The sequence below is a fragment of the Tachysurus vachellii genome, chromosome 7 (assembly GCF_030014155.1).
Source record: "Tachysurus vachellii isolate PV-2020 chromosome 7, HZAU_Pvac_v1, whole genome shotgun sequence".
NCBI classification, from domain to species: Eukaryota; Metazoa; Chordata; class Actinopteri; order Siluriformes; family Bagridae; genus Tachysurus; species Tachysurus vachellii.
In genome coordinates this window covers 12740597-12746828 of record NC_083466.1, presented here as the reverse complement: position 1 = coordinate 12746828, position 6232 = coordinate 12740597, and the positions used below count along the sequence as shown (strand labels likewise).

Genomic DNA, 6232 nt, shown 5'->3' with positions numbered 1-6232 from the left:
ATAAATTAATAAATTAAATTTTAAACTTTAACAAATTTTGAAATAACCTTTAGACACAAATCCCTTCATGAAGATACGTGATGGCTGTAGATAAATGGCAATCAGGAAGACAAAGTATTCTAACACAATATAGTTTTGATGAAAACATTCATTTTAAGGATTCCATCGGGTTAGTGTCACTCCTTGACATATGCAAATGAGGCATTGGCTGTCAAATACAGTATTAATAAGTGTAACACGTTGCTGACACCCCCCCCCACACACACACACACACACACACAAATACACTATACACTGAACTGTTGTATGTAGTCGGTTATAGTTTGATTTAACAAGCATGCTGATTGAGGAGTATTTATTCATTTAGACGATTTCTATTTATTTGTATCAATTGTAAAATATTCCAGTTGTTCAACTAATTATTTACATAACTGTGCATTGCATTGAATAAGTGTTTTTCAAGCTTTTTTCCAAAAGCCTTAAGTAAGTTTCCAGTAAGTTTCTGCAGTTAGTGCACTATGTTTTTTAAAGTGATGTGGAGACATAAAGTGACCTCTATTCTACGTCACACAATAGTCACACTATTATAATCACAAATTGTCTATTAATTCATTTCGTTTCAGCTATAAAACTAATACATAGTTAGATTTCATTGTATAAATTGTAAATATTTTTTACTATAGTTTAATCAAATTACTAATTATATTTTTTTCACTTGTTTTCTTAACCACGTTCAGTGATCCTGTACTTTCTACACTGTTGTGCTGTGCTGTTTTTTCAAGTGTTGCCATTTTGTGCTTTGTTCCGATAAATTTATTTTACTTAATATAATTAACACCTGGAGTATATTTCTTCATTACTAAACCAAGACACAGATACTGTATAGTCTGAAGCTGAGGCCTGACACCCCTGTACTGGGCCAAGTGAATGGTCAAACATTGTTCATCATGAATTTTGAACAAAAATTATCTATTTTAAAATGAACTAGAATCTATTGTTTAATACAAAAGATGTACAAGTTATAGGAAACCAATAGAAAGAGTTAGAGCTGGAGAGCTAAAGTCTGTATATTTATACCATATTCAAATGCAAAATGTTCATATTTAATTGAGATAAACTAAGATTTAAGTGGTGGACATGCCTCATTCATTGTGACCAACAGGCACAGAATAGGATGGAGGGGGACAAAGAGACTGAAATAACCCAAGGAACTACTTTGTTAACCATCAGATTGCCAAATTTGGCCCTGGACTACAGCCTGCCCTGCACATCATAGTGTATAGTTTACCTAATTATATAAGTACAATTCACTAACAAATGCGTAGGACAGTGTGAACACCAAGACCAGGGTTTGTGAGCCTGTGTATTAATATATCGCAGTCATTTTGAATACATTATGGACATGTCATCATGAGGCCTTTACCTCTCGTCCCGTTGTTTTGAATTAGACCCCTAGGGGGCGCTGAGGTGGAGCTGATTGTTCAGTAGCAGCAGGTGATTACAATTTTCAGCTAACGACTTACATTCTCAGGGTTCCCACGCGTCCTGGAAAACCTGGAAATCCTGGAAAATTAATGACCAATGTTCCAGTCCTGGAAAACACATGGAAAATGAGAGAAAACATAAATTGTCCTGGAAAAAATCTTGTTGTCCTGGAAAATTATTATTTTTAAATGTTCTTGATCATTTAAAGAACATTGTGAAAATTGTGACATTGTGTACGTTTCACAAAATGTGATTATTTATTTTGGAGACATAAGTATCTTCTTAATGTGTTAAATGTTGTGAAATGCTGTATGTCCAGAGTAAATGCAGCCTTTGTATAATTAAACAGGCCTCTAAAGTGCTGTGTGAAAATGGAGGACTAGTGGCGCATTTATAAAGACCACTTTATTTTCCTTTTTACTACATTTACTACAGTGAATTTATTGGTAAATGTTTTCATCCTTTGCACCACAAATAGCAAAGGTTTTCTATGTAATTGCTATAAATCAGTTTATGGTGAAATTCACAGGCAGTTTGGTGATTCTGACTTCTTATTGTGTTTTGGTTGCCTGTGTTCAATTTATTGGCCATAATTAATCTTGTTTTCGCCGAGAAAGCCTCGTGTATAACAAGTTGAACACCGAGTATATAGTAGATTATTAGTTAACGCCGTTTTTCTTCTGCAATACCACATTTGACCACTGAGAGACACTGTTACATAATTCAGATACATTTACATACTCTTTAAATTCCCCACATTTCGTTTTGCATCTGTTCGTTGTTACAATTGAATGATTTTAAAGCGGTTTAATGGTTTGTTTTGAAAACTACTTTCTAACCCAGTGTGATCTTGTAGTGTGGAGGAGTTTGTATTCTCGTCTCTGATTGGTCGCTTTTTGAATTCATTATCGTTTCCTTTGTGTTTAGGTGTTAAGATTTACTTACATAGACATTTCCTCTGCTAATTTTAGCATTAACAATATGTTAGCCATGTATTGAATACTGTTATTCGCGGATGTGAAGAGAAAACGGTATTTACCGTCCTCGTGTTTACACTTGTGTAGAATGACACCGTTTCTTGTCTGCAGTTATAGGTATCGCTTCTCGGCCTTTTGGCTAAGATCAAGTGTAGTATCTGTTCTTATCAGTTTAATATCTGATACGTCCCCTACCCGGGGACCATATATTAAATTGATTTTTGGAACAGGGAGATGGAATAGGGGCTTGCTCCGTCCACTCCACGCATCGACCCGGTATTGCAGTATCTCCGGGAACGGTGCACCTCCTCTGTACTGTTAAAGAAACGTTATAGCTCTACATTAGTCTAGCGCTAATACAACACTTGTGTTTCTGTGCCTAGTGTGGTTTTTATAGAAGTTACTCTGTTCTAGTGATGGGAAGTTCGGTTCTTTTCCGCGAACCGGTTCTTTCGGACGGTTCATTTTAATGGACCAGTTTAATAATCCAGTTCATCAGTTCTTTAACGTAATGACGTAAATTCCTTCATCCCGCCGCTGTCGTCAGATATTAATACAATCAATTTAATCATAATCATAACTTTAGTTGAATACGTTTCTTACATTTAGGTTTTGCAACTAAAACACCCAGTACAGGCATTGATGTGCAAACGTGGGTGTTTTACGTGTCTTAAAGATATAAAGTTAATACACTAATCTTCATCAACTTACAAAAAAAACATAATTTTGAAATGTTTTTTCGCTCCATCAGTTGTTTCAAAAACTAATTCGACTGAGTTAAACACTTTTATACGTTGATAAGACATTAAATCATAACCATTTAAATTGTTGCTGTATCAGTTCAGTGATTCAAGCATGCGCAGTATCAACAGCTCATCGGTTCTCGGACGCGTCCGTAAGAAACAGTTCTCAGTTCTGTACCTATGATTCGCTGTATCGGTTCAGTGATTCATGCGCAGTATCAACAGCTCGAGCTCACAGTTCTCTCAGCACAACATGTCTCAGTTCAGTGTACAGGAGTTACATATACTCCGGGATATTAGTTTATTTAGAGTCGGACCGACTGTCAGGCATGACCGAAAGTGAGTAACTTTAGTAACTTGTGGATCAGCGCTGACTCAAGACGCGAACAGTTTAGAACGACTCAGTCCGATTTGGTGAACTGGTTCATCCATTTTACTAAAAAGAACCGGTTCAAAAGAACGATTCGTTCACGAACTGGCCATCACTACTCTGTTCTTTAAAGTAGCGCGTTTTACACGCTTATAATCACAATTACTCTCTGCAGCGGACATCCATCGTGTGACACACGGAACTACTTATCCGGAACTATTTATCCGGAATATGGCGTCCGGGCTCATATTAGCGGTCGGACACAGAAACTTTCTTTCTTGTTTAACAATCTTTGTTCAAATATTCAGATTATAGTCACCTGGAATTGCAAGTTCAAAGCATCTTTCCCACTTTATATTTTATGTATGTGCAATAAATAAGTTATTGGTTGTTGATGTTGTTTACATCTTCGATCTAACTTTCCTCCTAACCCTCAAACCGCGGGTGTGTGTGTGTGTGTGTGTGTGTGTGTGTGTGTGTGTGTGTGTGTGTGTGTGTGTGTGTGTGTGTGTGTGTGTGTGTGTGTGTGTGTGTGTGTGTGTGTGTGTGTGTGTGTGTGTGTGTGTGTGACTGTATCGAGGCTTTAACACTATTTTAATAAAACCCACTATTCTTGTCTCCTACTGCTTACAGTACAGTGTTGTCAGTTGTTTTGTACTGACTCTTTTTAGTGTAAAGTGCAGATGTATTGATTTATAAACGCATTTTCCTGAACACTGTGGATCTCGTTCCATATTCAGTCGCAGTGCATCATGGGAAGTATCGTACTGTCTGGTTGCTTAGACAATATTGGTTATCATTCGGCTTTAGATGTAATAAATGTGGTGTTATATTTTGCAGCATGTGTAGACTGTGGTGTTTTAGTGTTGCACGTTTGTGTAATGATTAAAGCTGACTTCCTCTCCCTAATGGTAAAGGCTGTGTGTGGTGGTGGAGTCACTAGCTGATGGAGCTGCAATTCATACTTACCTGGCAGGGGAGATACCATGATCAAGAAGGTGGTTCACCCAGAGCGAGGCTCAGCCATTGCACTCCGGCTGTGCTGACCTATGCGAATTCCCCAAATGTGGGAATCTCGACTGCATAATTTCTGGTAGTGGGGGACTGCGTTCGCGCTCTCCCCTGATATTCACTGTACTAAAGTTAGAAGTTATTCTATTGTATTTGCAGGACTTGTATATGTTGTTTGTAGCTCATGGAGAGTGGCTTGTTTCTAGATTCCTAATAATAAGGAAATTCGAAGTTGACCTATGTTTTTCTTTTCTTTTTTTTGCTTAAAGGTGAAGATTAGTTTTGTAAGTTTCCCTTATCTGTCAAACATATTTTATTAGATTGTCCTGGACTTAACACAAGCAGAATATTTGTGTTTTTGTAATTGAATTTTTGTCATGAAAATAGCTTTTATTGCTGTCATGGCATTAAATAAAATAATCTTTATCTAAAGCAGAAGTAGGCTCTGGAGGACATATTTGGTCTTCGTGATCTCATTGTTGAGACTCAAGATGACAACCAACCACCACTTTAGCTTAATTTCACTGGTTGTTTGTACCTTTTCGTAAGTTAAGACAACACCATGTCGCAAAGGATCATACTCTGCAACTGCAGAGCAAAAGTCTAAGGAAGACACTGTCTGAGGTTGTGTTGTTGCAGGAATACTAAATAAACAAATACAAACCAATACAATTCAAATGTTTAAATTAACATGTATAGTCAGGGGGGCACGGTGGCTTAGTGGTTAGCACGTTTGCCTCACACCTCCAGGGTTGGGGGTTCGATTCCCGCCTCTGCCTTGTGTGTGTGGAGTTTGCATGTTCTCCCCGTGCCTCGGGGGTTTCCTCCGGGTACTCCGGTTTCCTCCCCTGGTCCAAAGATATGCATGGTAGGTTGATTGGCATCTCTGGAAAAATTGTCTGTAGTGTGTGATTGCATGAGTGAATGAGTGTGTTTGTGCCCTGCGATGGGTTGGCACTCCGTCCAGGGTGTATCCTGCTTTGATGCCCGATGACGCCTGAGATAGGCTCAGGCTCCCCGTGACCCGAGGTAGTTCGGATAAGCGGTAGAAAATGAGTGAGTGTGAACATGTATAATCGGAGCAGTGTTGCATGCAGTAGGCTATAAGGTAAGTTGTGATTGTTCATTTGAAGTTTACTCAAGTGGAAGAATGTAACTAATAAACTTAGAACTACTAGCACTATGCATTATATTTTGAAAAAGTAGATTATCTTAATATCAAAACCTTTGAATTTTCTCTGGACTCAATGATAAATACGTTTGACCGCTGGAATGAACCAAAAAAACTAGAAAATCGCATTCATGAGGATTTATGGTGATTTTATTTCCCGTTGGACCTTTGTCTACATTGATGCTGATGCACTAAAGAAGAGGGGCTCCCCTGTACCAAGATGGCGGCTCTATTGACGCATTCGTTCCAATGAACTGCCGTAGCCAAGGCGACATCTAGGCATCTCGCTCTAGGTTCCGGGAGATTTTAACTAATTTGATGGCATCAGGGAGCCGCATCAATAAAAACCATTGGGTTTTTTAAAAACGAGTTGGGTTTCATTTCTCTGGCTGTTTCCGTGTTTCTTACTGTAGATCACCTGCCAGTCATTTTATCTATCTAAAGGAAGGAAAATCGGACGATTGTCATTTTCAGT

The 6232-nt window shown here is 38.2% G+C and overlaps 2 non-coding genes across 2 annotated transcripts; both read left to right on the top strand.

The window, feature by feature from the left end:
- Positions 1-2581: 2581 nt before the first annotated feature.
- LOC132849347 (U2 spliceosomal RNA) lies at positions 2582-2772 on the top strand. Its single transcript, XR_009648889.1, has one exon. It is a non-coding gene; the product is annotated as a U2 spliceosomal RNA (small nuclear RNA).
- Positions 2773-4536: 1764 nt separating this feature from the next.
- On the top strand, positions 4537-4700 carry LOC132849333 (U1 spliceosomal RNA). Its single transcript, XR_009648876.1, has one exon. It is a non-coding gene; the product is annotated as a U1 spliceosomal RNA (small nuclear RNA).
- The last annotated feature ends 1532 nt before the right edge of the window (positions 4701-6232 follow it).